Here is a 9,232-nt window from a genome sequence, read left to right as displayed (position 1 = left end):
AGGTTCCCTTCTGGGTGGGCCCCATCTAGGCCCTCTCTACTTGACCTAGATACTGTCTTATTCACCAGAATGAGGGGCAGCCCCCTCCAAGGCTAACTCGGTCCTACTTCAAACCTCCTGCGGCCATCGGAACAATGGGTTGAGGTGGGGTACACCTAGGCTACCTGAGCTTCTCAGGGCCTGCCTGTGTGGCTCCAATGAATGGCTTGCTTCTTGCTAGCCCCACACCCTCTCCCCGCCCCATACCCCCTTCCAGCAGGCTGGGAGGAACCACACAGGTGAGTCCATGCTTGCGGACTTACTAGGGCTTACTAATTCGCACACACGCTCACCAGGTCCTGGCAGTACGGAAGAGGTGCATGGGTCCCTTCCTGAGGTTGAACCCTCAGGGCTGGGGTCCTCCTCCAGACCTACCGCCCAGACTCTTTCTTCCTCCCTGCAAAGGGTGGGGCGGGATGATGGGGGTGGCAAAACAAAGATCAAAGGGTAGCCAGGTACAGTGCCCAGGAAGCTTTCATCCACAGCCCAGGAAGGAGTAAACATCCCACAAGGAGAGCCTTTCAGTAAGTGAGCACCCATTGCATGTCAGACACAGGGTTTGGCCTATTGCAAGTTAAACACTGTGCAAAGTAAGTATTACCTGGATTTTACAGAGGAGGAAGCTTAGGGAAGTGAAGGCACCTTGGGCTGGTAATGGCATTCAAACTTGAGTGGAATTCTGCCCCATGCCTAAGGCCCTTTCCTCCATCTTGCTTCCTCTACGATGGGAGAAATCCTGGAAGAATTCTCAGGGGAGGTGATTTGCATACTGGTCCTTGAGGAAGGGTGTGAAGAAATCCATTCCACAGAGAAGACGAGGAAAGGCAAGGAAGGGTATTTGTGGCAGGGATTAGTGTGAGTTAAGGCTGGGAGGTTTGTAAGTAGGAAAAGGAGGAGAAATGGGTTATAGATGAAGCAGGAAATGGAGATGGAGGTGGGCCCTGAATCTCAGGTGAGCAAAATATATGTATCTTCAAGGCACTGGGGAGGTTGGGCCTCAGTCTATCCATCTGTAAAATGAAGGGATTTGGCCGGCCTGCTTCAGGCCATCCCCAGGCAAGGAGCTATAACAGAAAGGGTCCAGATTCCTCCAGGTCTAGTCCTGGACTGGCAGAGCAGGGAGTGGATGGAGCAGCTCAGGAGCTAGGGGTAATATTTTGCTCCAGTGCCCAAGTCTGAGAATAAATATTTTACCAAGCTGGCAGTGCCAGATCCCTGAATCACCCTGGCTTCCCCTTCCCCCAGCTTGGGTCCTGCAGAAGGCAAGAGAGATGATGGGTCTTAGCATTGGCTCTGCCCCAAGCAAAGTTTTGGTCCCTTCAAAGCCTCAATTTCCTTATCTGCATAGTGGAGGAATTATGGCCTGAGCTACCTAAGCCCTTTCCCCACTAGACTATACAACATAATTTTCCAAGACTTTCAGGGAGACCCCACCTTGGATATGCTCACAAGTGGCTGTGAGGCCAGCCAAGGCCAGAACCTTGGGCCTATGAGGGAGTCCAGGGGCTGCTGGGCACAGGAAGGGTTAGACATGGGCCAGAGCTGCGCCTGCTGTTGGGGCCTTACAGCCTAATCAGAGTAGGGGGAGACATGGTATGTGGACTCTAAAAATTGTACAGAACGAAGCCCTCACTTGCTGTTTGGCATGCTGAGGGGATGGGGAAGGGCAACCTGGAGAAGGGAACAGCATGAACAAAGGAAGGGAGGTAGGACTGTGAGGATTTTGTTGGGAAAATGTCAAGTAGATGAAGCTAGAGCATAAGGTCCTTGAGGAGAGCTGGTCCTTATTGAGGTTAGTGGAATCCAAGGGCTGTAACCTTCTTCCTCATAGGCAGAACTGGAGGCTCCCACGGTCATGGCCAGCAGCCCCAGGAATAGGACTGGGGACCTGTTTGGCAAACCAGTTTGGCAAGGCTATCTCCTGTATGATGTCATCCAGCTGCTGTGTTCTCTGAGCGACAGTGCCAGATAAACTTCCGGCCTTGGAGAAGAAGGGGGCCTGGCTTTAAGTGCTGAAGGATGGGAAAGGAGTGACTCTTCCTTGGAAGCTTGGAGGCAAGTGGGTTCCGGGAAGAAGAAGGAGGCCTGAGATGCCCAGGAACCCCACTCTAACCCAGTCTCATGGAAAAAGGAGAGGATTCAGGATGGGCTGGCCTGGACCTCTTGTGACTTCTGGGGGATTCTCTGATGCCTGACATCCATCTGAGGTCATGATAGTAGCCCTGTGTAATTGCCGCTCAGTGGGTAGGAGCCTGGCTCCAGATTGCTCTTATAATACATGAGTGGCAATTTTGTTATTACCAAGACCGTCACAGCTCTGTAGCCCTGTGAGGAAGGACCATCATTATACAGAAGAGGAGACAGGCTCAGCGAGACCAGGCCATGTCCACACCTCACACTTTCTTTCTTTCTTTTTTTTTTTTAAGATTTTATTTATTTATTTGACAGAGAGAGAGAGAGAGACAGCGAGAGAGGGAACACAAGCAGGGGGAGTGGGAGAGGGAGAAGAGACTCCCTGCAGAGCAGGGAGCCCGATGCAGGGCTTGATCCCAGGACCCTGGGATTATTACCTGAGCTGAAGGCAGATGCTTAACGACTGAGCCACCCAGGTGTCCCTGGAATCCTTATTCTTAACCACTGTACCCTGCTCTCTCCTCTTCCATTTGGGATCTGCCATCTGCCCACATGGGCTCTTGTCCTATTTCTTAGCTATTCAGCATAGCAGCCGAATCTTGGCATCGTGGAGTCCTAGATGGCCACCTTGTGATCTGAATAGGTGCTCTGAGTCCCAGCAAGGGCAAGGAACAGGCTTTAGATTATATAGCAACTTGGAAGTGGAGACCCTCCGTACCCCCGATCCCAGCCTCCTAAATCCCTTGCTTCCCCCTTGGCCTGGCATACCCAGGCCTGAGATACCAACACCTGGCACATACTGAGTGCTCATTATTTGCCCTTCACTCATTTAATCATCACCACAGCCCTATGAGGTAGATGCTCCGATTATACTCACTTGATAGATAAAGACACTGAAGCTCAGAGAGGGAAAGTCACTTGTTCAAGTGGACACAGCATGTCGTTGGTAGGGCTGAGGCCTGAGCCCAGTTGTGTGGCCCCTTCCCCTTGGAGGACCTGATAGCCCTCATGGGAGGCACAGAAGACCTCGAGGTGGGAGGGCAGATGGTCCCTTTGCCGGCTCCAGAGGCGGGCAGGGTCCAGTTGGTAGTTTCCATGAAGGCCTGGCCTCTCCCGGCCAGGCAGAAAAGTGCTGAGGCTGTGGAAATGCTCTGAACCTTCCCAGAGGAGGTGGCCACGGTGGGAGGGAGTACTCGGTGCAGGCCTCAGAGCCAAGTGGAGACGTGGCGGCTGGACCCGCTGCAGGCGAGGGAGGGCAGGCGGGGTGGGGCCCAAACCCAAACCGGCCTCGGGAGCAGCTTTCCCAGCCATCCGCCAGCCAGGCCCGGCCCTGCCCGCCCTTCTAGCTCCCCATCTGGATTTGAGATGAGGACTCTGGGCCTAATAATAGCTGAGTGGCAGCAAAAGCAGGGCCCGGAGTTACAGCCAGTGGAGGGCTGGGGTCTCCCCCATTGTCTCGTGCTGGCCTGGAACAGGTTTCAGAACTTTTAAAAATAATAGCAAGGGCTTATGAAGCGCGTACAGGTGCCAAGTTTTGTGCTAAGGGTTAGCCCACAGTAACTGGTTTATTCCTCACGGTCACCCACTGAGATAAGATTGTTATTAGCCCTATTTGAAGGATAGAGAAACTGAGGTGCAGAGAGTTAAGCAGCTTGCCTCTGATGGTTGCAGCTGCCTCCAGCTGCTGAGCACATAGAGGTCTGTCCCAGACGCTGTGCTAAGCACTTTCGTGTATTTTCCCATTTGAGGAAACTACATGAGGCATTAGGGGCAGGTTGCATTTACTGAGATGAGGAAAAAAAACACCCAGAGAAAAAAGGGACTTTCCCAAGGTCACGTGGCTCAAGAGACAGAGTTGAGACTCAAACCCAGGACTCCCAAACTCTAGGGAAGTTAAGACCTTGGCCTCTGGAATCAGACAAACCTGACCGTGCTAGGGACATCATGGCTCCTTAGCTTTGTGGGGCCTTGGCAATTTGCATCCCCAGCCCAAGCCTCTGTTTTCTTTTTTTTTTTTTAACGTTTTTTTTTTTGTTTTGTTTTGTTTTTTAAATATTTTATTTATTTGACAGAGAGAAATCACAACTAGGCAGAGAGGCAGGCAGAGAGAGAGAGAGGAGGAAGCAGGCTCCCCGCAGAGCAGAGAGTCTGATGTGGGGCTCGATCCCAGGACCCTGGGATCATGACCTGAGCTGAAGGCAGAGGCTTTAACCCACTGAGCCACCCAGGCGCCCCCAAGCCTCTGTTTTCTCCTCTTAAAATGGGGGTTTGGCTGAGAAGATACTATTCCACCCGCCAGATAGTAAGCCCATCTGGGGGATAGTAAGTGGTTTATACTATGCATTTACATGATGTATTCGTAGATTCAATTCTCACAATAGCCCCTGAAGTGGGGACTCCTCTTGTCCCCCCGTTTTGCAGAAGAGAGAGAAACAGGAGGCTCAGAGAGGGAAAGGGACTTGCCTGGGATGCATAGCAGTTGAGTCAGGATTGGAACCCAGTGCTGTGATTCCAGAGGCTGAGCTCTTATCTCTTTACACTTTGCCCTCTGATACTGAGGCACAGAGCGGGTGTGGGCTATGCCTGGGTCACACAGCAAGGTGGGTCTTTAGGGACATATGATGCGTGAAGGCCAGGAGGGGAAAATTTGTCTGCCAGCCCCAGCTCATTGAAATCACAGATACTTTGGGTTTGGAGCTCAAGATCTTCCCCAGCCTCAAAGGCTAGAGCAAGATCCAGATTTGGGGCCCTCTTCCCTAGGAGGCTAGGGTACTGGATTCTGTTCCAATTACTATCTGCTTCATCTTCCTGGGCCTCAGTTTCCTAGTCTTTCAGTTGGGGGGTACTAATATCTCCCATGGTAGATTGTTTGCAAAAATCACTGCAGTGCTTTGCTCCTTCTAAGCAAGACCCTTTGCAATGTGACCTTGAAACCCCTCCCATCAGGAGACAGAATCTGTTTTCTCTCCCCTTGAATCAGGGCTCAGCCATAAGACTTATTGTCGCTCACAGAATACAGGGGAGGTGACGCTGCCAGTTCTGAGCCTGAATCCTTAGGGAGATCTTGTAGCTTCTGCTTGTTCTCTTGGAAACTTCCAGGCTGGCATGTGACCAGAGCGGGGTCTCCTGCATGAGGATGAAAGACCATCGGAACAGGAACAAGTTGTCCAAGCAGTGGCTGTGTTCATCAGTCACTGGCTGATCCCACAGCTGACCACAGATGGATGTGCAAACCCAGCTGAGACCAGAAGAACCTTTAGCTAGGCTCAGCCCAAATTGCCCATCGGTGAAATCATGAGCTAAATAAATGGTTGCTGTTTTAAGTCACTAAGTTTGGGGTGATCTGTTATGCAGCATTGCTGTGGCAATTAATAACTGGTATACAGGCTTTTTTTAATTTTTAAGTTTATTTATTTAAGTAATCTCTACACATGGTGTGGGGCTTGAACTCATGACCCTGAGATCAAGAGTCGCATGTTCTTCTCACTGAGTCAGCCAGGCGTCCCAGTATACAGTTTTATTCAGTGTAATTAATGTAACAAACCAAAAATCTTAGTGGCCTAACCCAATCGGAGTTTATTTCTCACTCACACAAACTCTGATAAAGGGCAGGGCTCTCCTAACCCATCTCTTTTGGAAGGCACCTCTCTTCCAAGCAACAACTCCCTCACACCCTCCTGGAATCTGTTTTTGAGTCTTACGCATGTAGAAAGGGAACCCAGAAATCAAAAGGGGCTCACACACTCTTAATTGCTTTGCCCAGGACTGCAAGCGAGGTTGAGGCTGTGCCCTTCCTGTGTGTGCAGGAAGAGAGAATAGGTTGGAGAACCCAAAGTGTTGTTTCTGCCACATTTTCTCTCTCTCCCCGGGCTGTCATAAGGGATCAAACAGAGAATTAGCATTTATAAAGAATTGATTCTAGCACCTAGCACAGGGTGGTTTGAATAAGGAACAATTTATAGGTGAAGAAACTGAGGCTGAGAGAGGTTGAGGAATTTGCCCCAAATCACACAGTGAGCCAGCTGAGCAGCTATTTTGTGGTAGTGAAGGTTCAGGACAGATCTGGAGTTGGACAGATCTGGGTACTTCCTCGCTGTGCGGCATTAGGCGAGTTACTTAGTTTCTCTGGGCTTCGATGTCCTCAACCACAAAATGGGGAGAGGAATAGGCCCAACCTCATAAGGTCCTTCAGGAACTCGCGTGTCTCAAGAGCTTAGGTTAGATCCTGGTACGTGGGCACTGCTTAATAAGTATTAGTACCTGAACAGATGAGATGCTACTTCTGATCTTACCTTGCCAGGGTCAACAATTTTTTATGTTTTGTGCAAACTCCACCCCTTCCCTCCACCTCTTGTGGTGTGAATGGTCTTATTTACTTGGTTAAGAGAGGAAAACTTTTCCTCGGTTGGCTATTAGTCACTCAATAAACCTTTACAAGCATGAAGCCCCCAAACACCCATGGGTGTTCTGCTGACAGAGGTCTGAAATGCCCTCATTATGGCTCCTTTTAGACTAAAGCGTGGCCCTGTGAAATGCATCCCCTTCCCAATGCACCCTTAGGATCATCCCATCACTGAGAAAGGGGCAGGGCGAGAGGGTCTGGAGCCGATGGGCTCCAGCTGGGGAAAGGCCAGAGCCAGAGCAGACCCTGCTGGGTGTGTGGTCCGGGCATTCTGCAAATGTCTGTCATGCAGAGGAAAGGTCCAGGATGGGTAAGAAGTGGCTTCCCCTCCTTTTTCCCCATGTAAGTCATCTCTGAGCCTCTCCTTGCAGCCAGCCAGCCAGAGGTTCAAGAGCATATGCTGAAACTTGGCAGGTCTCGTGGAGCTGACAGTCTGGATGGGGAGACAGACTCGGCAGACAGAGCACCATATAAAGTTATCATCACAGATTCGGGTGAGCTCGTGAAGGAGGGGCCGCATGACCATGGGAGAATGTCCTGGGGACCTACTTGAAATCATTTTTCAAGATATGTTTCGAATGGATAATCCTGGGAGGTCAGAGAAGGTGTCTCTCAGGAAATAATTATGGTCGGATCTGGAGGATAAGAAGAAATTTGCTGAACAAAGAACTGAGTTGGTTTTGGGGTGAGGGGTGGTGTTCCAGGCAGGGGGAATGGGCTGTGCAAATGCAGGAACAACCTCCAGGAACTGATGGAGGACCAATGTGACTGCAATTTGAAGGGTAAGGGAGGAGTCGGGTGGGAATGAGAAGGGAGAGGGGAGCAGGAGCCAGGCCAAAGGGTCCTCGTAGGTGATAATGGTTATATAATTTGTGGGGTCTGGTGCAAAATGAAAACAGGAAACCCCTTGTTCAAAAATCATTATGAATTTCAAGATTGTGACAGGAGAGCATTAAACCAAATGTGGTACCCCGTGGCACTGCACGGATCATACACTTGTGATGTTGTTCCTGCCTGTGGACCATGGTAAAAAGGAAGGACTTCACTGAGGGCTGGAGGGAGCTACTAAAGGCTCTTGAGCTAGGGGTGATAAGCTCTGATTTGCATAAACTTTAGCTGCTTGTACACCTGGGTGGTATGTGACCCTATTCTCTGTACAGGTGGCCCGATTCATTTCCTGAAATACTTTACTAGGAAGGGCATTCTCCTGCTCAAGAACCTGCAGTGGCTTCCAGCCCCTAATCAGATCCAGCCCAAACTCCCTGCAAGACCTCAAGGTCCTTCATAATCTGCCCTCCCACGATTAAGTTAACCTGTTGCCAACCCGGGCCGTGTGCTGAATCCCAGAGTTGATGAACTAACTCAAGGACACAAAGCAATTACAGGAAGGCAAGCCAGGACTAGAACCCAGGTCTCCTGACATTTTCCCACCCTGCCTTGGAGGAGCGTGAAGCCTCACAGTGTGCTTTGTAACCCATCCCCTCAACTTAGCACAGACCTTGCATATAATAGCTGCTTGATACCTGCCCGTGGAGCCCATCTTTGCCAGGGTAATTGTGTTCCAGGGTCCAGGGTGTAGTCAGTGTCCTTCCTGACTTCTCCTCTCCATCCCGGCTATCTCTAGGCATTCACCACTCCCCACTGCACCTCTCAGTGCCTGGTGGGCCAGGTCCTGCCCACAGACATGTCTCTGGCCCACAAAGCTTTTAATTTTATTTTTGAAAGGTTGTATTTATTTACTTGACAGAAGGAGAGCACAAGCAGGGGAGGAGCAGAGGGAGAAGGAGAAGCAGACACCCCCTGCTGAGCAGAGAGCTCCCTTGGAGCAGAGAGCTCGAAGCAGACTCAAATCCAGGACCCCAGGATCATGACCTGAGCCTGAGGCAGAGGCTTAACCTACTGAACCACCCAGGTGCCCCTACACAGCTTTTAAAACCTTTTTAACTTTGTCACTGGTATTTAAAAATCAGGAAATTTCACAGGGAAATCTGCATTTTTGTTTCACTGTGGTCTCCAGCCTGGGTCTGGATTCCCCCAGGGTAGCTGCTCCCTTGTGAAGTGAAGTCAGTCCTCCAGTGAAGGGGTTCTGCCTTAAGCCCCCACTGGGCCTGTGGAATTTTGGACCTTGAAGAAAGAATGTCCTACTTTCCACCAAGAAGCAATCAGGATTCTGGAATCCGACCCATCAGGTGAATAATGGAGGGGTGGGGCCAAGAAAAGTAAACCCCGCCCCCAGTCTCTGCCAGAGGGAAGAGGGATGCCCATGACCTGGTGTTGCTGGTGTGGGTGAGAGCCTGTACATAATGGGTAAACTGGTTTGCAATTAGGGAGTAATTTGTTACCAGTTAATTAATGCACAATAGAGAGCTAGGGGGCTGGGAGGAGAACAAGGGACGGAAGCTCAGAAAGGAACCTCTCAGGTCTCTTTCTGGAAAAATATTAAGAGGGCAATGAGGAATCCCCAGGATAATTTTTGAAAACCTCTTTTATATTGTTGAAGGAGATGTAAATGTTCAGAAGCCCCTCTCAAAGTATTTGGTCCCTTTGAGAAGCAGGTGGGTCTAACCAGGCTGTGATGGTTGGGGCTGGAAGCTATGGAGGGGGACTGAGACTAACCTGCTTTTACTTTGGGGGCAAAATGCTTTTGGGTATTAGGAA

The sequence above is a fragment of the Meles meles genome, chromosome 12 (assembly GCF_922984935.1).
Source record: "Meles meles chromosome 12, mMelMel3.1 paternal haplotype, whole genome shotgun sequence".
In the NCBI taxonomy this organism is placed as follows: Eukaryota; Metazoa; Chordata; class Mammalia; order Carnivora; family Mustelidae; genus Meles; species Meles meles.
The sequence above is the reverse complement of the archived record's forward strand: the minus strand, read 5'-3'. Positions refer to the sequence as shown.